Consider the following 22,376-nt stretch of genomic DNA (forward strand, 5'->3'; position numbering starts at 1 on the left):
TCTGAACAATTGTTTGTTATCCTGATTTTTGCCTAAGAAATAATGCTAAAAAAAATCAAGTACAATGAAAAACAGTTCAATAAATAATTTTATGTATATTAATTAATAAACTGCATTGTCAAAGAGCCCAATTTTACACAGGACTAAAGTTGGTTGATGCGCACAGAACTTTGACGCGTGTCAGGTGTTTTATGCATGTTTGTCGAGTTACATGCAATACAGGTCTGGTTGCATGTAGCAGACGCTAACTTAACAGTGCCTTTCCAATTAGATACTGTGTTAATTAGGTGAAAGTGAAAAGCCTAAAATCAGGCTAGAATGCCATTTTGGTCTTGCAGCTTATACAATGTGTGCTTTGATTGCCATGCATTCTAATGCATGCCAAACGAGCCAGAAAATAAAGATGTTCATTCTTTGGTGCATACATAGTTTGTAAATATGGCAGCTGCAGAGATTGCTACAACTTAGGTGACTTTGTGTATCCTTTTATGCAGGAAAAATAAAGGAAACTAGCAGCAGGTTCCCAGGATACATTTTTGAATAAGGAGCAGTGTTCAAATATTCTATATGTTGATATAGAACCAAGCATGAGCCGCTCCACCTCATTCCATTAAACACAATGCCTAGAAAAGGCATGTATGATATTGGTGTAGGACTAGGGTTACAGGAGGTGCTGAACCATGGATTTTAGAGTTTAAGCTTAAATCATTATAAGCTATGCAGGTAGGCATTACTTGACTTTGCATACTAGCATACTACCGAGAACATGCGGAGTCATGCAGTTAGAGGGTTGGTTACAACTAATCTACGTAAAAATAATAAGATAGTCATGCATGCTGAAATATGTGGGAAATATTTTTTACAATGCAGGCATTACATCGTAGTGCCCTTACAAGGCAGTCAGTATAGCGACTGTGACATTACCACAAGTTTCTTTCCAGCGCAAGTCAAATCAGATCAAATCAAGCTTTATTCAACTATTTGTACAATAATCATAAAAGCTCAATAAACATCAATTAAAAATAACATGTTAAAAAAAAGTACATTAGCCGGGATGACTATATAGGACTCGTAGTAATAATATACAGTTTAAATCAGATGCTCACATAGAGATGGCTTTTCTACAGAAAAAAACAGACTTTAAAAACATGGAGACAGATAAAATGACAAGTTCTTCCCCAAGAGATTGCATGACCATAAAAGCAGGGCGACATTGTCGCTGTCCAATTGATCTAAGCACCGGGAGTATCCTTCTTTTCCTCTGTACTTGATAGAATTTACAGAAGAATAAAACATGCATTGGCATCTGTGCTGATAACTCATCACATGGGCATCTATTTATCTGTCTAGACCAGTCATTTCTGACTGGGAAGCTAAGTGATCTGTGAATGATGCCCAACCTAAAGCGCGTGAGCAAAAATCTTTCATAATCAGAAGTAACCAGTTTTAAATAGGGCTGCATCTTGAAAGTAGTCAGAGTATGTAGGTGGCCAAGCACTATCATTTTAGTAATCTCTTTATTCAATCTAATATTTTCAACAAAGTGGAGACAACTATAATATTACACTCCTCCCTGAGCACTCTAGCTATATATGTCAATGTAGACCCTAAACCGTTTCTAGCATTCGGTTTGTCGTAATAGATACAACTAAATACTTCTTACAGTCAACAATACAGTGGGTAAATCACATCAATATATAATATATCTCAACAATCAGTATCATATAAAGTCATTCACTTAGTTCTTCAAGTAAAGATCTAACTGAAAAGTCTTTAAATATATTTATTCCAGTTCACTTGTCTCCAAAAGCAGCCAACACGTGTTTCGTCATGCACTAATCCATGCCAAATGACTTCATCAGGGCTGCAACCCAAACAATAATAATACATTTATCAGTAAAGTGTAAATGTTATCAACACAAACATAAAAAGGTATTTAAACAACTATTTGTACTGTACTTAATCCAAAACATATCCTAATCAGTCATACGTAGGATTGAAAAGATAGTCACAGAATATCACCGAGATCGTGTTCAGTTAGATAAGAAAGAAAATACACCAAGTCACCAAGTCACTGAAGTCACCATAGTGCTCAATTCCACCAAAAAGAAGAAATCATAAGTAATTATTCAAAAGATATGCAAATCACATAATTGGCTAAGTCTCCATACTCGCCAGTATTAAGTATACTGGGAATCGAAAGAAATTTATATTTTAGATGATCACTGTAAAAAATAAGATATATATCAGATATTAGCCATGACCCTTTTATATAGTTGTACATAATAGATGTCCTCATTCTTCAACACAGACTCTAGGCCTGCTTAAACAGATAATAGTTCCTATTCATAGAGGAACCCAAGTTATATTGGTTCACTAAAGAATCTAACTCCGATAGGTTACAGAGAAAGTTCACTGGCGCTCTCATTGAGTAAATCAACATTATCCGCGTATTATATTGAGACTATCTATCGCGTTCTCCGCGAAGATATAACATAGGGCTCAATTGAATTGGCAAGTCAATCTTATTCACACTAAGCAAAACAATCAAGATAGTTCTTACCTAAATTATCTCATCATTCAGTACTCCTAAGTAGGTGACCTGAAATTTAAGAGCCCCCATTGAATTCACGGTCCTCTATTTATCGTATTACTAGTAAAACTATACCGGGAAAGAAGTCGATTTCTCACCTATTCCGACGTGTCCATCTCACCTAATAAAAAATTCCACGTACTGCACGAGCGCCATGTCTATACTGTTAATTAAGCTCCTCTTACATGAGCGCCATCTTGGAAGGGTGGTTTTCCACTAGCACACGTTATAACTACGAATATTCATATTTGTTTGCGTATACATCACTATAAGTCTAAATAAAGTTCTAGTCTTAAATAAAAGAACATTAGTGAGATTGGAGTCAATTATCGCGTATATTAAGATAACAAACATTTGTTTCAATATTGGCTTTAATCCCGCCTATTAAATCTTGTATGTAAAGGAATCAATGATTATTAAGGTTATTTCGGGAACTCAATAGCCTAAATCAATGTAAATTTCTGAGCTAAATTATACATTATTCTTGAAATAATCAGTTCATAGAATCAAAATAAATCGTTCTGAAGTAAGGCTTGACTGGCGGCGATGGCGGTCGTGTAGAGCGCGAGCTCTGATCAGCCGTATTTGATCCTACTTCATTATCCTGGCCCTGAGCATCCGCAGTGGCTGTGATCGACTCCTGTGGTGCCCCAGACCTGGGGGTATAATCCGGTGGCGGCAGCGGTGTGTGGCCGGGCCGGGGACGGCAGGGAAGCCCTGGCGCGTGGTGTCGGCCTGTGGCGCCCGGTGAGGCCTGAAGCCGGGACCTCAATTTTCGTGACGCCGGCCTTGGGCGCGACATTGGCGGACCCCTCGACGCAGCGCGATGGACCCGGACCGGGTTTGAACTTTCCGGTTGCCCGGGGCCGGGCGTGCACGTAGCCCGAGTAGAGGTCAGATATCCTGGCTGCTGGAGAGCTGGCGAGGGCGGGAAGGCGCCCATAGACGGAGGGGGCAGCCTTTCTACGAAGAAAGTTGTGGGAGCGGCCGCCATTTTACATCGCTGGCACGTCCCTCAGTGGTCCTGGCATGGGGAGGAGGCCTGGACTTTGCAGCTTGCGATCCTTGACCGGAGACGGCGGTGGAGGTCTGGTGAGGCCGGAGGGGTCCCCGGTGCTGCGGTGAGTGGAGGAGGTGGCAGGGAGTGAGGGGTGCAGGGAAAAGGCCCCCCCTCATCCTCCCCTCCCCTCCTGCATTGGGTCTCCTGGTCAGGGGCCCTTCCCCGTGATTGCTGTGCTCGGGGGCTAGATCGGGCCCCGGTGGGACATTGGCTGACCTCTGGCACCCATGTGGTGGGTGTATTCCGGTGGCTCGCCTGAGCAGTTGCCTGGGCTGGCCGTGTGGGCCCATCCGAGGGGAGACCAGATACCCAGATACGTGGCCCCTGGCGCACTGAACCCTGAGGACCTGCGGGGAGTCTGCTGAAGAAGAAAGTGGCGGCCATGGAGAAGGTACAAAAGGGCCTGGCAATGAGGGTGGAGGACAGGGAAGGGCGCGCCTGACGGAATAAACTCCGCTTTGTGGGATTTCCGGAAGGCTGTGAGGGGGACAATGTGGAATGCTTCCTGGCCCAATGGTTGGAGGGCTGGCTGCCCCCGGACTCGCTGTCACGCTGCTTTGTCGTGGAGAGGGCCCATCGGGCGCTCATGCAGAAACCCCCCGTTGGTGCTCGCCCATGACCGATAATTGCCAAATTTCTGAATTACTCTGATCGGGATGTCATCCTGCGGCAGGCGTGTGTGAAGGCCTCTCTCACGTGCAACAATGCCACTATCCTCATTTTCCCAGACTACACGTGGATGGTGCAGCAGCAGCGTCAATCTTTCCTGGATGCCAAGGCTCGCCTTCGTGGCCTCAAATTACAATATGCCATGCTTTATCCGGCGCGGCTCCGTGTCATCTACAAATCCCGTACCCTGTTCTTCGATACGCCGGAGGAGGTGTTTCACTGGACGGACGAAACAGTGAAAATCCGAGTCAACGAGGTATGGGGGGGAGAATCGGACTCCTCTTCGAGCGGAAAGGCCCGTGAGGGGCTCAGGAGTCAGCAGAGTCATCGCAGGCGGTCGAGGTCCGGGCGCAGTTCGCGTCCTAGCTCGGTGCCTCGCCGGGAGGACCCGGCGTCTACACAGCAATTGGATGAATCGTAAAGTTTGGGACTGTCCTGCATAACTGTATGTATGATGTTGATCGATGCTCAGGTGCTCAGTTCTATAGGCTGGGAGCCTGTCCCCGCAGGTGTGGGTGGGAGGGAGTGAGAGTCCTGTTCCATGGGCAATCGCTGGGGGATCCATTGGAGGGCGTGGTGCTTGCTCCTCTGTTGGGGGCTGGGCCGCGATCCGACCGCGACAGGTGCTTCCATGTTTGGGAGGTACGGGGTGGGGGGTAGGGGGGATTGTTGGGGTTGGGACTGGGGGTTGGGGGGTTTGTTTGCGCTTTGTATGTTGCTATGTATCTACTACTGTTTCCACGTGCCGCTTCGTGGGGGCATTGGTGGTCTGCATTGTAATGTTGTGATATGTCTGCTTCTGCAACGGGAGGGCGGGTAGGCCCGGGTACCCTGCGTATCTTGAGTTGGAATGTGCGGGGGGTGTTGGACAAAGTGAAGCGGGGCGGTTCTCCAGTATGCCAAGAGGGCGGGGGCTGACGTCTTACTGCATCAAGAGACTCACCTGTTAGGTACCAAGGCCTTATGTCTCCAACGGTTTGGGTATGCTCAAGTGTACTACTCTGGATTCACGAGGGGATCTAGGGGGTTGCTATCCTTATTCACCGGAGGGTGAACAATATTCATGACAGGCTTTGGGCGGACCCACAGGCCAGGTATGTCTTTGTGCAGGGTAAGGTGGGGGAGGACAGAATTACCCTGGGATGTGTGTACGCCCCACCGCCACAACAGTGGCCGCTAGTGGAGAAACTCCTGTCCCTCTGGTGTGCTATACCTGATGCCCTATCGATAGTAGGAGGGGACTAGAACGACGTCATGGATCTGGATAGCGACAGGTGGCGGAGTGCGGCGGTGGGATGAGGGGGGAGTGGGGGAGGGGGGGTCCCTCCACCAAACTGCATGCCCTGGTGACGGGTCTTGACTGGACGGACGCTTGGCGCTATAAACATGGCTCACGTAGGGAATACACGTATCTCTCCTCTGTCCATGACTCCTTTTCTAGGCTGGACTACATCTTTGTTCCGCGGGTGTTGGCCTATAGAGTGATCTCGGCTGATATCCTGCCGCGAGCCCCATCCAACCACTCCCCGGTTGCTCTTACCTTTAGCGTCGGCCCGACCAGGCAGCCATTTCGGTGGCGGCTGTCTGGGTGGCACCTACTGCAGGAGGGCTACAGGGATAATATGGCCAAGGAAATAGATAACTACTTGTCCCTCAATACAGGCTCGGTGAATTCCCAGACTCCCCTTTGGGAGGCTATGAAGCCCACCCTGCGGGGGGTGGACATCTCCTGGTGTGCGGCAGCCCGTAGAGAGCGACGTCGGGTGTTAGTGCAACGTGAGGCGGCCCTAGAGGAGCTAGAACGTAGGAGCCGTGAGGAGGGTGGGGGCCCAGCTAGAAGACAGTTGGTATTGGCCCAGCAGCAATACACGGCAGTGTTGATGGAGGAGGCTAGGCAGGCTTGACTGGCCACGCGCAGCCGAGAGTATCAGTGGGGGGACAAATCATGTAAGATGCTACACCGCCTGTGTCAGGGTGCTCTCCATGCTCAGCCGCTGCCTCAGATTTTGGATCCTGGGGGAGCGCTCATACTTGAACCCCCGGCGATTACAGAGAGCTTTGCTGTATATTATGAGGGGCTCTATGCCTCCCGGGAATGCCTGGCGGCAGGCGTAGTCCAGCACTTCATCGATGACCTCCCCCCGCGGAAGGTCTCGGACGAGGTGCGCGATAGTTCGGATGTCCCTCTAACTGACGATTAATTGGGTGCAGCACCGGGTGAGCTGAGCCCTGGAAAGGCGCCAGGCCCCAATGGGTTCCCGTGTGAATTGTACCGGAGATTTCACGTGCAGCTGGGTCCTCGCCTTCGTCCGGTCATTGAGGAGGCGCGTGAGAGCGGAACTCTCCCTCCGGATTGGCGACACGCAGAGGTGGTGGTTTTCTTGAAGCCGGGTAGACCTCCTGAGGCCCACGAGTCATACCGACCGATCTCGCTGCTTAATACGGAGGCCAAGGTCTTGGCTAAGGCTTTGGCCAATCGACTCAAACCCCATATCACAGATCTAGTCCACCCGGAACAGGCGGGCTTTATGCCTCGACGAGCCACTCGACATAATATTCGGAGCGCCCATGTGGCAATATCGGCCTGGAGGAGGCTGGGGGAGCAGGCCGCCCTATTTTTGCGGACATGGACCGCGCGTTCGACTCCCTGAGCTGGACCTACTTGTTTGCCCTGCTGCGACGGCTTAACCTGGGCCCAACATTCTTGGCGTATATACAGCTACTGTACACTGAGCTCACGGCTTCGGTGCGAGTGGGGGGGTGCAGCGTCCCGATCCTTCTCGGTGCGGTGGGGGGCGCGTCAGGGCTGTCCCCTCTCCCCATACTTGTTCGCGCTCGCTATGGAGCCCTTGGCGGCGTGGGTGCGCATTGATTCTCAACTTAAAGGCTTTCGATGGTCGGCGGACTTGACTGACAAAATTGAGTTGTATGCGGAAAATGTCCTTTTCTTTCTAATGGACCTGGAGTGCTCGGGCCGAGGCTGCTGCGCATACTGCAGATATTCGGTGAAAAGTCTGGCCTCTATATGAATCCGGGTAAGTCCACGCTTTGGATACTCGGGGGCCAGAGGCGAGTGGGAGGGTGGGCGTCGGGTCTGAGACTCGCGACGGTTGGAGTGAAATATCTGGGGGTCTACCTGTCGGAAGCTGCGACTGCTTCCCGGGAGCGCAATCTTGCCCCGGTATGGGATCGCACAGGTGAAGATATGAAGGTGTGGACCCGTATGCCACTGTCCATCTATGGTAGGTCCGCAATTTTCAAAATGGTGGCACTCCCTCGTCTGGTCTATCAACTCCAAAATCATCCGTATCGGATTCTGCCCCGCTGGTTTCAGCAGGTCAATTCAGCGCTGGGGGGGTTTCTGTGGGCCGGGAACCAGTGCGCGTGGAGCTGCAAACGTGCTTTCTGTCCTCCTTTACTGGGGGGCTGGCTACATCCGATGTGCTCTCTTACTACCAAGCGGCACACCTAATGGTCCTAAATGATTGGTGGTATGGCGATAGGAATGATCCGGCCTACGCGGTTGAGCGGTTTCTCATGGGTTCTGCGTCCGTGCATACTCTGTTGTAGTCGGCACCGCTGAGAGGGTGCCTTCCTGCGGCCACCCAGGTGATGTTTCATGTTTGGAGAGCTGCGCTACGCAGAATAGGATGGTGGAATGTGCTCACTCAGGAGACCCCCCTCTGGCGCAATGGTCGCCTGCCCCACCTGGACGCCCTGTTGGGCTTTGGAGGGTGGGATGCAATAGGTATCTCCACGTTGGGGGAAGTGATGTCAGGCCTTTCCCTGAAGTAATTTCAAAATTTCCAGGATGAATTTGGGATGCCCCGCTCACAGTTCTTTAAATACCTTCAGTTCCGGCATGCTTTGACACCTCACTTGGCGGATCTGGAGAGACTCCCTGAGTTCAGTCCTCTAGAGGCCAAGCTGTTTATGGGGGAACTGCCAGATAAGAAGCTCTCCCGTATTTACCAGTCATTAGTACACCACTGCTCTTCTGACTTACATAGACTTAAGGCCGCGTGGGAGGGGTATGTGGGGGAATTGGAGGGAGAGGATTGGGCAGAGGCCCTGGCAAGCCCGAAGGGGGCTGCAATTTCTATGCGCCTGCGACTTATTCAGTTTAAGTACCTACATCGCACTTACTTCACCAGGCAGCGTTTGTGGAGGGCGGGAATGATTGGTTCCCCTGACTGTCTCTGTTGTGGATCGGAGGTGGGTACGTTGTTACACACTGGATGGGGGTGCACTGCGCTATCCAGATTCTGGGCCGGAGTGTTTAGCTGCCTATCTGAGATGCTGGCCTGGGAGCTTCCCTGGGACCCCAAATTGGCCTTGCTGCATGTCATGGCAGGGATTGAGGGCAACCTGTACAAACGTCACCTTTTACTCTTGGGACTTACCCTGGCCAAGCGAGACATCGCCAGGGCTTGGAAGGCGCCCAGCGCCCCGCCGCTGGCTGCCTGGAGGAATGGCATGGACTTTTGCATGGGATTGGAGCAGCCTGTGTTTTTGGCCAGAGGGTGCCCTCGCAAACACATTAAAATTTGGAAGAGGTGGGCAGATTACCGGGGGCTGGAACTGGATCCTCCGCCCGAGAGGGATGCCCTCCCGACGCTTTGATAACTGGAATAATGATCAACTTGAGAAGTGTCCTACCGAACTTGGCATGCTTTGCATAGATTCTTTCCTGTATATGTGCATTGGCAGCGGCACACTTGGGGGGGGGTGGGGGGGAGGGGTGTTAGTGTTTTAGTATAAGTCTGCTGCAATTATTATTGTCTCCCATTGTTGCTGACGACTCCGGGTCTCGGAGCTCTGCATAATATGTACTTACAGACAAATAAAATCTGTTTTAAAAAAAATTAATCGTTTTCTAAAAGATTATAAATAGTCTCGAACCCACGTCTCCGGGCTCCTGAGACTGATGTGTATACATAGAGCTGCACTATCTTCATGCGTTAACATGCCCCTTCTAGAGTATAAACTAATTTGCAATGCTTCGAGTCCATGACGAAGAATATGTTATTATCAGTATAGGAAGAAGATCTAGAAATTAAGGTTAGAGGTTTAGGGAAGATACAAAGATAGTTTTTCTCGAAATCCATATAGATCAATATAGTATTTACATAATGAACATACATTTGTCATCTGGGCAAAAATGTAAGCATTACACATAGTAAATTGTTATATATAGGTGTACATTATACATAACTGACATTCTTTAACAATTTTTAACATTATAATCAATTAATTCATTTTGTATAACTAAACACCTATAAGCTTTGTGTCTCACTTTCTGTTAGTGACAAGAGTAACTTAGTATCATGTATCTCTTGTATAGAAATATTACTTAATTCAGGTCTATTAGTAAAAGGTCTGGCCACACTCGATTGGTTTGCAAAATGTTTCTTTATTTTAAGCATCCTAACAAATTTGTAAAGGTCCACTTTGGTCATATACCAATCCATCTTGGTCGTAGGACAAAAGCTCAACCCTTTCTACAAAACTGATAACATATCAGAGGATAATTCAAATGAGGAAAGATTAACTAAGTCTATCTCTTTAGTAGTAACAGTGCTATCCTTCAGTTCTCCCATGATCGGGTTCTCATCCCTTGTCTTGTTTTTGGATCTTCCTTTCCCTCTTGCTCCTCTCCTGGTCTTAGTCCACCTGTGTATTGAAATTTCACCCCTGCTTCTCGATTGCCAATTCTCATCCTTCTTACTTCCTGTAAAAAAAAAAATTTCACTCGGTGTAACTAACTGTATATCTGCCGTCTCCTCATCCTCACTACTTGAGACATTGCTAGATGAGGAATGTACATCACTCACACTAGACATATCACTCTTCTTTTTAAGATTCTGATCTTTGTTCATTAGATAGTCAAACCGGCGCGCAAAAGTAAATATGCGACCGGTCCTGTAATCATTCTCATCACATTTTAATTTTCTGGCCTTCCTTCTTTTAATATCTGTCTGTAAAGTTGCTAATATCTCGTCCAGTATTGTGTAATTCTTTACTGTCGCTTCAGGCAAATTCAACTGTTTGATCTCATCTTCACATGTCTGAATCTCAATAAGTAATTTTTTAATTTTCCTCTCCGCATTCTCTATCAGTATATTAATGAGATTTCTTGAGCTACAGACAACTATGTTTGAAAAAAGTTCTGTTTACATTGGTCATGGTAGTAGGGTTATCAAAATATTCCTGATGGCCTAATTTACACAAAAAAAATCTCTTACATATTTCAGCCATCCTATATGAAGGGCCCCAGCTAACCCACCACAATCGGTGATTTAAAGTAGTCTTCTCTGTAGTCCAAATATGGAACCAGAGAAGAATTGTTTGGATGCAAATAACATCCGGTATATGTGGTAAACAAATAAAAGTAGACACTCTCCGGAACTGCCAGCAAAAATCGAAGGAATCTATGTTCAGCTGTCTGGAGAGCAGTCATGACCCCAAATGCCCGCCCCGTAGGTAGCAATAGCAACGCATTTAGATTTATAAATTGGAAGTAGTTCTGGGGGAGGGCGTTTACCCAATTTCCTACTGAAATTGATCAGGGCTGCCAGGGCCTTTGAAAATAACAATTTCCTTAACTTAACGGCCTGGGACCATGTGCCAGTACGATCGAATAGACCCCCAGATAGGAGAAGGTGTTGGAACATTCTAGACGGTTCTTCTCTAGAAAGAATGTATGTTATTCTTGCTCCCTGAACCGCATTTTAAAATAAAGGTTTTGGAGGTACTAACTGAGAGGCCCAAGTTAGACATAAAGTTGGCCAAGCTGGATATCACTTTTTGAAGGCTAATTGGGGTGCGGGCCATGAGGACAGCATCATATGCATACAGGAGCGCAGGGAGTGAGCGCTTCCCCACCAATGGTGGGTACTGGAACTTGTTTGTCAAAACCTTTCCTAAATTGTTGCTATACAAAGTAAATAGGAAAGGTGCCAGGACACATCCGTGTCTCACTCCTCTTCCAATGGTAAAGGAATTAGTGCACTCACCTTCTGCCCCGTAGCGCACCCTGGCCATTGCCCTAATATAAAATTGTCTCATAAAGGAGATAAGAGAGATATCCACTCCCATACTCTCCAAGGTCAGCCAAAGTTTATCGTGGATAGCGTAGTCGAAGGCCACAGTTAGGTCCACGAAAGCGAAATAAAGGTTACCCCTTTTGGCCTTGGTGTATTTGCCAATTATTAGGTCTAAATTCAGACACTGATCTAGAGTTCCGAGACCCTTGCGAAAGCCGTATTGGATGTCACTAAATATTAAGTGAAAAAACAACAATGATGGACAGAATGTGGATCAATGTCACACATTCACCCCAGTCAAAAGATCTGGGCCCAAATCCATCGTTTTTCCACTCCACACCACCCTGGGTTAGACAATGGCGATATGCAAATCAGCGCTGACCCTGTGCCCCATGGGAACAGTCCAGTCCGAACTACAAAAGCCATGTCCTTCCCAGAACGGAAACAAGCATCCGAGGACCGGCCCGGTTTCGAGGTAACACCTCTCATCAGCCCGGCTAGCTTGCTTCCAGTGGTGTGGAGTGCCTGGGACTCACGTCTGAGCATCCCCAGTACACTTAGAGCGGTTACTGCAAAAACAACAATGATGGACAGAATGTGGATCAATGTCACACATTCACCCCAGTCAAAAGATCTGGGCCCAAATCCATCGTTTTTCCACTCCACACCACCCTGGGTTAGACAATGGCGATATGCAAATCAGCGCTGACCCTGTGCCCCATGGGAACAGTCCAGTCCGAACTACAAAAGCCATGTCCTTCCCAGAACGGAAACAAGCATCCGAGGACCGGCCCGGTTTCGAGGTAACACCTCTCATCAGCCTGGCTAGCTTGCTTCCAGTGGTGTGGAGTGCCTGGGACTCACGTCTGAGCATCCCCAGTACACTTAGAGCGGTTACTGCAAAAACAACAATGATGGACAGAATGTGGATCAATGTCACACATTCACCCCAGTCAAAAGATCTGGGCCCAAATCCATCGTTTTTCCACTCCACACCACCCTGGGTTAGACAATGGCGATATGCAAATCAGCGCTGACCCTGTGCCCCATGGGAACAGTCCAGTCCGAACTACAAAAGCCATGTCCTTCCCAGAACGGAAACAAGCATCCGAGGACCGGCCCGGTTTCGAGGTAACACCTCTCATCAGCCTGGCTAGCTTGCTTCCAGTGGTGTGGAGTGCCTGGGACTCACGTCTGAGCATCCCCAGTACACTTAGAGCGGTTACTGCAAAAACAACAATGATGGACAGAATGTGGATCAATGTCACACATTCACCCCAGTCAAAAGATCTGGGCCCAAATCCATCGTTTTTCCACTCCACACCACCCTGGGTTAGACAATGGCGATATGCAAATCAGCGCTGACCCTGTGCCCCATGGGAACAGTCCAGTCCGAACTACAAAAGCCATGTCCTTCCCAGAACGGAAACAAGCATCCGAGGACCGGCCCGGTTTCGAGGTAACACCTCTCATCAGCCCGGCTAGCTTGCTTCCAGTGGTGTGGAGTGCCTGGGACTCACGTCTGAGCATCCCCAGTACACTTAGAGCGGTTACTGCAAAAACAACAATGATGGACAGAATGTGGATCAATGTCACACATTCACCCCAGTCAAAAGATCTGGGCCCAAATCCATCGTTTTTCCACTCCACACCACCCTGGGTTAGACAATGGCGATATGCAAATCAGCGCTGACCCTGTGCCCCATGGGAACAGTCCAGTCCGAACTACAAAAGCCATGTCCTTCCCAGAACGGAAACAAGCATCCGAGGACCGGCCCGGTTTCGAGGTAACACCTCTCATCAGCCTGGCTAGCTTGCTTCCAGTGGTGTGGAGTGCCTGGGACTCACGTCTGAGCATCCCCAGTACACTTAGAGCGGTTACTGCAAAAACAACAATGATGGACAGAATGTGGATCAATGTCACACATTCACCCCAGTCAAAAGATCTGGGCCCAAATCCATCGTTTTTCCACTCCACACCACCCTGGGTTAGACAATGGCGATATGCAAATCAGCGCTGACCCTGTGCCCCATGGGAACAGTCCAGTCCGAACTACAAAAGCCATGTCCTTCCCAGAACGGAAACAAGCATCCGAGGACCGGCCCGGTTTCGAGGTAACACCTCTCATCAGCCCGGCTAGCTTGCTTCCAGTGGTGTGGAGTGCCTGGGACTCACGTCTGAGCATCCCCAGTACACTTAGAGCGGTTACTGCAAAAACAACAATGATGGACAGAATGTGGATCAATGTCACACATTCACCCCAGTCAAAAGATCTGGGCCCAAATCCATCGTTTTTCCACTCCACACCACCCTGGGTTAGACAATGGCGATATGCAAATCAGCGCTGACCCTGTGCCCCATGGGAACAGTCCAGTCCAAACTACAAAAGCCATGTCCTTCCCAGAACGGAAACAAGCATCCGAGGACCGGCCCGGTTTCGAGGTAACACCTCTCATCAGCCCGGCTAGCTTGCTTCCAGTGGTGTGGAGTGCCTGGGACTCACGTCTGAGCATCCCCAGTACACTTAGAGCGGTTACTGCAAAAACAACAATGATGGACAGAATGTGGATCAATGTCACACATTCACCCCAGTCAAAAGATCTGGGCCCAAATCCATCGTTTTTCCACTCCACACCACCCTGGGTTAGACAATGGCGATATGCAAATCAGCGCTGACCCTGTGCCCCATGGGAACAGTCCAGTCCGAACTACAAAAGCCATGTCCTTCCCAGAACGGAAACAAGCATCCGAGGACCGGCCCGGTTTCGAGGTAACACCTCTCATCAGCCTGGCTAGCTTGCTTCCAGTGGTGTGGAGTGCCTGGGACTCACGTCTGAGCATCCCCAGTACACTTAGAGCGGTTACTGCAAAAACAACAATGATGGACAGAATGTGGATCAATGTCACACATTCACCCCAGTCAAAAGATCTGGGCCCAAATCCATCGTTTTTCCACTCCACACCACCCTGGGTTAGACAATGGCGATATGCAAATCAGCGCTGACCCTGTGCCCCATGGGAACAGTCCAGTCCGAACTACAAAAGCCATGTCCTTCCCAGAACGGAAACAAGCATCCGAGGACCGGCCCGGTTTCGAGGTAACACCTCTCATCAGCCCGGCTAGCTTGCTTCCAGTGGTGTGGAGTGCCTGGGACTCACGTCTGAGCATCCCCAGTACACTTAGAGCGGTTACTGCAAAAACAACAATGATGGACAGAATGTGGATCAATGTCACACATTCACCCCAGTCAAAAGATCTGGGCCCAAATCCATCGTTTTTCCACTCCACACCACCCTGGGTTAGACAATGGCGATATGCAAATCAGCGCTGACCCTGTGCCCCATGGGAACAGTCCAGTCCGAACTACAAAAGCCATGTCCTTCCCAGAACGGAAACAAGCATCCGAGGACCGGCCCGGTTTCGAGGTAACACCTCTCATCAGCCCGGCTAGCTTGCTTCCAGTGGTGTGGAGTGCCTGGGACTCACGTCTGAGCATCCCCAGTACACTTAGAGCGGTTACTGCAAAAACAACAATGATGGACAGAATGTGGATCAATGTCACACATTCACCCCAGTCAAAAGATCTGGGCCCAAATCCATCGTTTTTCCACTCCACACCACCCTGGGTTAGACAATGGCGATATGCAAATCAGCGCTGACCCTGTGCCCCATGGGAACAGTCCAGTCCGAACTACAAAAGCCATGTCCTTCCCAGAACGGAAACAAGCATCCGAGGACCGGCCCGGTTTCGAGGTAACACCTCTCATCAGCCCGGCTAGCTTGCTTCCAGTGGTGTGGAGTGCCTGGGACTCACGTCTGAGCATCCCCAGTACACTTAGAGCGGTTACTGCAAAAACAACAATGATGGACAGAATGTGGATCAATGTCACACATTCACCCCAGTCAAAAGATCTGGGCCCAAATCCATCGTTTTTCCACTCCACACCACCCTGGGTTAGACAATGGCGATATGCAAATCAGCGCTGACCCTGTGCCCCATGGGAACAGTCCGGTCCGAACTACAAAAGCCATGTCCTTCCCAGAACGGAAACAAGCATCCGAGGACCGGCCCGGTTTCGAGGTAACACCTCTCATCAGCCCGGCTAGCTTGCTTCCAGTGGTGTGGAGTGCCTGGGACTCACGTCTGAGCATCCCCAGTACACTTAGAGCGGTTACTGCAAAAACAACAATGATGGACAGAATGTGGATCAATGTCACACATTCACCCCAGTCAAAAGATCTGGGCCCAAATCCATCGTTTTTCCACTTCCGTTCTGGGAAGGACATGGCTTTTGTAGTTCGGACTGGACTGTTCCCATGGGGCAACAGGGTCAGAGCTGATTTGCATATCGCCATTGTCTAACCCAGGGTGGTGTGGAGTGCAAAAAAACAATGGATTTGGGCCCAGATCTTTTGACTGGGGGAGTGTGTGACATTGATCCACATTCAGTCCATCACTTGTTGTTTTTGCAATTGCCGCCCTAAGTGCGCTGGGGATGCCCAGACGTGGGTCCCAGGCACTCCACACCACTTGGAGTCAAGCTAGCCGGGCTGAAGAGAGGTGTTACCTCGAAACCGGTCCGGTCCTCGGATGCTTGATTCCGTTCTGGGAAGGACATGGCTTTTGTAGTTCGGACTGGACTGTTCCCATGGGGCAACAGGGTCAGAGCTGATTTGCATATCGCCATTGTCTAACCCAGGGTGGTGTGGAGTGCAAAAAAACGATGGATTTGGGCCCAGATCTTTTGACTGGGGGAGTGTGTGACATTGATCCACATTCAGTCCATCACTTGTTGTTTTTGCAATTGCCGCCCTAAGTGCGCTGGGGATGCCCAGACGTGGGTCCCAGGCACTCCACACCACTTGGAGTCAAGCTAGCCGGGCTGAAGAGAGGTGTTACCTCGAAACCGGTCCGGTCCTCGGATGCTTGATTCCGTTCTGGGAAGGACATGGCTTTTGTAGTTCGGACTGGACTGTTCCCATGGGGCAACAGGGTCAGAGCTGATTTGCATATCGCCATTGTCTAACCCAGGGTGGTGTGGAGTGCAAAAAAACGATGGATTTGGGCCCAGATCTTTTGACTGGGGGAGTGTGTGACATTGATCCACATTCAGTCCATCTCTTGTTGTTTTTGCAACTAAATATTAAGTGGTCATCTTCCCAATCATGTATTCGGACTAAAAGAACTCTCCCAATTACTTTGACTGTTGAGTCCAATAATGAAATTGGCCTGTAACATGTGGGTTGTGCTTGTCACCTTTTTGAAAATGGGGACCAAGACTGATTCACTCCAGGTTGGGAGGAAACCACACGAGCTGCATGCATTAATTATCTGAGTTAAAATGGGTCCCCAGAACTCAATATTATGTTTAAAAAGTTTCACGGGTTTACCATCTGGCCCAGGGGCCTTACCCCCCCCCTTACTCAATGTAATCGCCTCCATTATTTTGCTTAGTTCTAATTGGATTTGAGAATGGGGGATTGTAAACTGTCGTTCTTCCCTGTCCCCTGCCAGTTTGCTACTAATTGGTTCTGGGCCAGGTTTATTGTAAAGCTTGGAAAAGTGCTCAACCCATTCGCCCTTCATTATTGCTATCTCTATAGTTGTCCTCTACGTGTCTACTAAAAGGGGGCGTTAACCGAGTACCAGAATGCTGAGGAATCTCTCAGTTCTGACGCTTTGCACAAGGATTTCCATGCTTCATCCTTTAAGAGTTTTTTCTTTAATTCAAGTGCACGGCAATACTCCCTTCTAGCTTCTTTTATTTCTTGCTGGTCTTTGACGGCTCTGTGGAGGGCAAGTTTGAGAATGGCGTGAGCTTTCGAGCAACAGGAGTCAAACCATCCCCTCTTTTGTGAGAGTTTATTACTTGTTTTTATGTGGAGGGCGTTGCTAACGAACTCTGTGATTTCCGAGAAACCCTCCACAATATCTTTCTGGGTGTTGCCAACACCTAAACACTTATTAATAGCATCGCTGCAGTTTGTAATAACCTTGCTCATAAATGTCTGGGTCAAGTTTTTTCCAGCTCAAGGCATAGCCATTTTGTCTGACCAGGGTGATGTCCGCAGTGGGGAGGGTGGTAGGGACCTTCCCATTGACCAACTTGCGGTCAACCATGACACTTATGCTCTGGGCAAAATGATTGCTAAGAGAGATATCATGTGTGTGAAAATCCACTAATCTGGAGGTGTGTCTTGCTGAGATTAAAATAAAATTGATTGTGGAAAACATCCCCAACCGTTAAAAGTTGAACTACATGGGATTGGCGAGCTACATAAGTTGTTTGCAAATTCCAAGTCCTCAGTAAACATTATTTCATTTGTCAAATCACCCTGGGAGGAATGGTTACAATGGGGAAAACATGGGTCTTTATCATACTCAAAACTACAAACCCCATAATCCTCCTGTTGACATAAGGTGATGTTAAAATCTCCCCCCCAAATGATGAACAAGTCCTTTCAGGTAGCTGACTGTAACCTATTAATGTGGGAAGTTATTACCCTCAGTATGCCAGCTAGGTCTTCACATGGCACGTTGTTATAAAAATTAATTAATACAATGCCAGTAATTGTATCCACATCAGCCACCAGTATTTGGACATAGCGATTGACTGTCAGAGTTGCAGAATCCGGAAGTTTAAGTGATTCAAAACATAGATACTCAACAAGAGATTTCCTTCTTAATTCCATTTGCAACCTGGTTACTATCTCCAAGGGGAGAAACAATGGAGACCGCAGGAGAGAAAATTAAGCTACTAGATAAATTAGTTAAAATGTCTCTCAATTAGAGAGTAAAAGAGACGACAAAACTTTACAAAGTTACGGGCTCACCAAGTGCATATACTAGCGTTCATTTGAAAAGTAAATCAAGAGAGTCCACTTGGGGGGAGTCCTCATGCCTACCACAGTGCACAGTGTGGCAAAGAGCCGTGGCCCAGTCCAGCCTCTGCCGACCCAAGACGGGCTAAGACGGGCCTGTCTTGGCCCGCGCTTGGGACCTGCTCTGTTGATTCATACTAGCCGCCCAACTGCAGAGACTCCCGATAAGGTGCTGTATGTTCACCCTGGCAGGGCTCCACTCAAATTAGCAGTCTCCTCGCGTTGCAGAGAGTTTTAGATTTAAACTCTGATGGTATAGAATGGTAGCTTCTGACACTGTCAGCTGCCTGTAATGCAAGTTTTTTAAAGAAAGCCCGGTATCCCAAGACACACCCTCTGGCAATTTAAACAGCTAGCGCAAATGCAAGTGCAAGTATCAGGCGGCAGGCTCACCTAAAAAAACTTGACTGTGCAACTTTATCATTGCTCCCCTACTCGTTCATCACGTTGGCCTCTACAAGTCCTTGGTGAAGAAAAGGCATAGATTGAAATTGGAGCTGGAATCTAAACTCCATAAATCACCAGACGGTCACCGATCATCCGTAGTTAGCACCAGCCACTTGTTAATACAGCCCGCAGCCACAGCTTGCTTCTCAACAGGGCAGTTCCCATCTGCCGCGTGCAGCCACTCAAACCAGCAGAGTGTCCTGGAACCACCTTGAGCAGTCAAAATTAGCCACGACCGCAGCCGCCGTGTAGCACGGGTAGCCGCTCGTCCGCCAAAACGTCGCTAACTCCAGTCCGGTCGCCAGATTGCCACATCAGCCTTCTTTCAGCGCCTCTCTTTTCACTGGAGCCTTAATGGTACGCCGAGTTACCAGCATCTGCATCTGCATTCTCCATTACAGGGGGAGGAGAAAATCAGTCAATCCCGGTTGTCAAAGTAAAAATTGGACAGGGCAAGTCATTACAACGACTTGCTTTAGGGAATGCAGTGTTGGACTGGTATTGGATTTTAAGTCCAACACCCTCCCTTCTGATACACCAACTGGAGTGGGAATAGTAATTTAAGCTAATCTAAAGTCCAGCGCTTACCTAAAGCAAGTTGCTGTAATGTCTTGTGCTGTAATGGCACAGTTGTGGTACTGACTGCGGTGTGGGTGGAGCAATGTTTCGTACGTAAAGAAGCTTGCTTGGACTCAACCCTCTCGACATAACAGGTAACAACGTAACCAACATGTTTGTGATTACAAATAATTTCACCACACAACTTATTCTTCATCTAGGGGAAGCTTACCTATATGATTTACTAACCAGTAACCCGAATTTCTTAATATGGATGCTGAAAATTCTGGTACTCTTCTGCACATGCGTCTACTGCATCTATGTAGTATGACGTCTTTTGCTTTTGGTGGGAATTCTTTGCAACTGCACGATAGAACTAAAGATGGACGCTTTGAACCTCATATGCTAATGCATATGACTATGCTTAAACTAAACTTCGCATGTCTTGCTAATCTGCTAATGCAATAGTTAAAATAAAATAATAGGATTAGAGTAGGAATAAGTTCTTCTTTGACTTTATTATTAGTTTGTATTCGGGCCTGGAGGGTGACTAAATTCTCCTTCTTGTCTGAACTTTGCACATGCATACTAGACTCATTCTGAACTCTGTGCCGCGACATGGAACCACAGTCAAGAAGTTTCTAACCTGCAAAACGCTTGAGCACCTCACCTCTTGACCCAGAGAGGGGAAGACAAATTGAATAAAATGTATGTGCATTGTACATGAAGTAAAGTGAATATTGCTGGAAGGAATAAAGCATGGGAAAGTAAAATTAAGGGTCGGAACATAGAACAAGTAAACTAAAGAAGATGACTTCATATTAGTATGGTGTGATGACCTCTCCCCATCCCACTGACCAATCGAATTAAGGGAATACACGAATATTGAAACATTGGAGGAAGGTACATACACTGAGAATAGTATAACTAAGGTAGGCTTAGTCAGTTAGATTGTCCGACTTGTCACAGACCTGTCACTGACCCAACACTGGGGAAGACGGCAGATGTCACGTAGATCAGAGAGCTGATCGAGCACTCTGAAAGAAGAATTGGGAGATTGCTGAAGAAGAATCGATCCATCTAAAAGGGGAAATCGATGAGAGTAGCACCAGAGAATGGTGTAACGCTGGGGTTGCACTTAGAAGAAGTTACCTGTTCTATCCTGCACCTGTCCTGTACTGCTGGTTCCTGTATAGTCGGGAGCCCCCCTTTTCCAGCCCTTGGCCAGGGGTTGTTCCTCGCACCATTCTAGTTAAAGATAAATCTGTGTTGTATGTCCTTATACCGTTTCCTTATCCACCCTTCCAGGTACCAACGTCATGAGATTTTTCTAAGTTTATGTTTTTACTTAAATCATAATCCCACTTCGAAAAGTTTGGTGTTTGAGATGTGTTGGTATTTGACTCACAAAATTATTACATAGATAAACGTTTTTAAACTCTCCCGAATCTGTGGTCATTCAGAGAATTTAAAGCAAATGTCGATAATGCCTATTATGCTAATACCCTGATCTATCGACCAGAAGAAATTAAAATAAAGGTATTGATAAGAAAACAGTGAACAGGTATAAGTCACAATAAGGATAAAGTAAAAAAAAGTCCTGATTGGCTGTGGGTAAATATCAGCTTATTCTATGTGTGTTTATGGGCCCAGGTGAGTATGGTGTTTTAGAAATAACCCAAGCTGGTAAACCCCGCGCCATCAGTGTTAAGCCGCGCATTGTTTTGGCATGCGTGGTAACAGATGCTTTTCAAAATATGTTGGTAGCATATTTTACGTTAGCCTTCATTTCCATACCTGTCGCTGAGCTGTTCAAAATACTTACAATCATTCTAATTAATATGATTTGTAGGCAAATAATGAACAATAAATATTCATGCAATAATTAAGTGCTTCGCCACATGGACATCATATCACCATCCTTAGACCTCTCATGCACGGATGTATGACGTTACAACGCATACTTTTACTCCGCATACCATTACAACGCGGTATTTACAACGAATACCGTTACAACGCATAGCGCTTTGGGGTGCTGGATAGTGGTAAGTATAATTTACTATTCTAACTCCAGTCCCCGTGGACCCTAGGGAAGGTGTTGGATAGTAAATTAAACTTACCTCTTATCCTAGAGCGCCCCCCAGCGCAATGCGTTGTAATGTCATGCGTTGTAATGCCCGCGTTGTAATGGTAGTGCGGAGTAAAAGTTGCGTCGTAACGGGTGTATACCCTCATGCACATCACAATGAACTTCATGGATTTGGCTGATGATGGATTAGATCCTTGAACAGAGCATAAATAAATTGAGCACCCTTCCTGTGGGCAGAAGTCCTTTGTGAATGGGGTACAGTGCACAATACTGAGCTTTATGATAGTGGGTCAGCCACTTTGACATTAGGTACTTGTTGAAGTGAGGTACTGCATAGTTTTATATCCTGGTTTAGCCAGTGCATCATAGTACCATGGCCAAAGGAAAGGAGTTGGGACAACCAATTGCCTTTGCATTTACATTTTGCCTTTGCATTTTGGCTTATTGTTCTCCCATCCGTCTCTTAACGAGTGTAAAGACGTAAACAAAGCCATAACTAAACTCGAGACAGTGATGATTAGGGCCTTTGATATTATCGCCCCTATCAAAACAAAAATCATATATGAAAGACCCACCCCGGCACCTTGGTACTCTGACAGTCTGAAGTCAGAGAAAGCTGTATGTAGAGTCAGAGAACGTAAATAGAGGAAAACAAAATCAAATGAACACATACTGGCCTACAACACATCACATAGGGCTTATCTCAGGAACTGTAATATTGCTAGGCGATCTCACCTAGCCACACGAATAGATGAAGCCAAGGGTTCCTCCAAAGAACTCCTTAGAGTCCTTAAGGAATTTACTACTCCAAGAGTCAGCAATCCTGCTTGTCCCTCGTTGCAAGAATTTTGCGATGAGCTCGCCTTGCATTTTACTAGTAAAATAGATAACATTTTGTAGTATTTTAGTCCATACATACATGAAGAGATGTAGCCGAGGCAGATGTAGTAGAGTTGTGAAGTAGGTTTATTTAGCCATAGATAGAGTTACAGGAAGTATTATGCTGGAACAAGCAGCCCCACCAGGAGCA

This window comes from Lissotriton helveticus, chromosome 8 (assembly GCF_964261635.1).
Source record: "Lissotriton helveticus chromosome 8, aLisHel1.1, whole genome shotgun sequence".
In the NCBI taxonomy this organism is placed as follows: domain Eukaryota; kingdom Metazoa; phylum Chordata; class Amphibia; order Caudata; family Salamandridae; genus Lissotriton; species Lissotriton helveticus.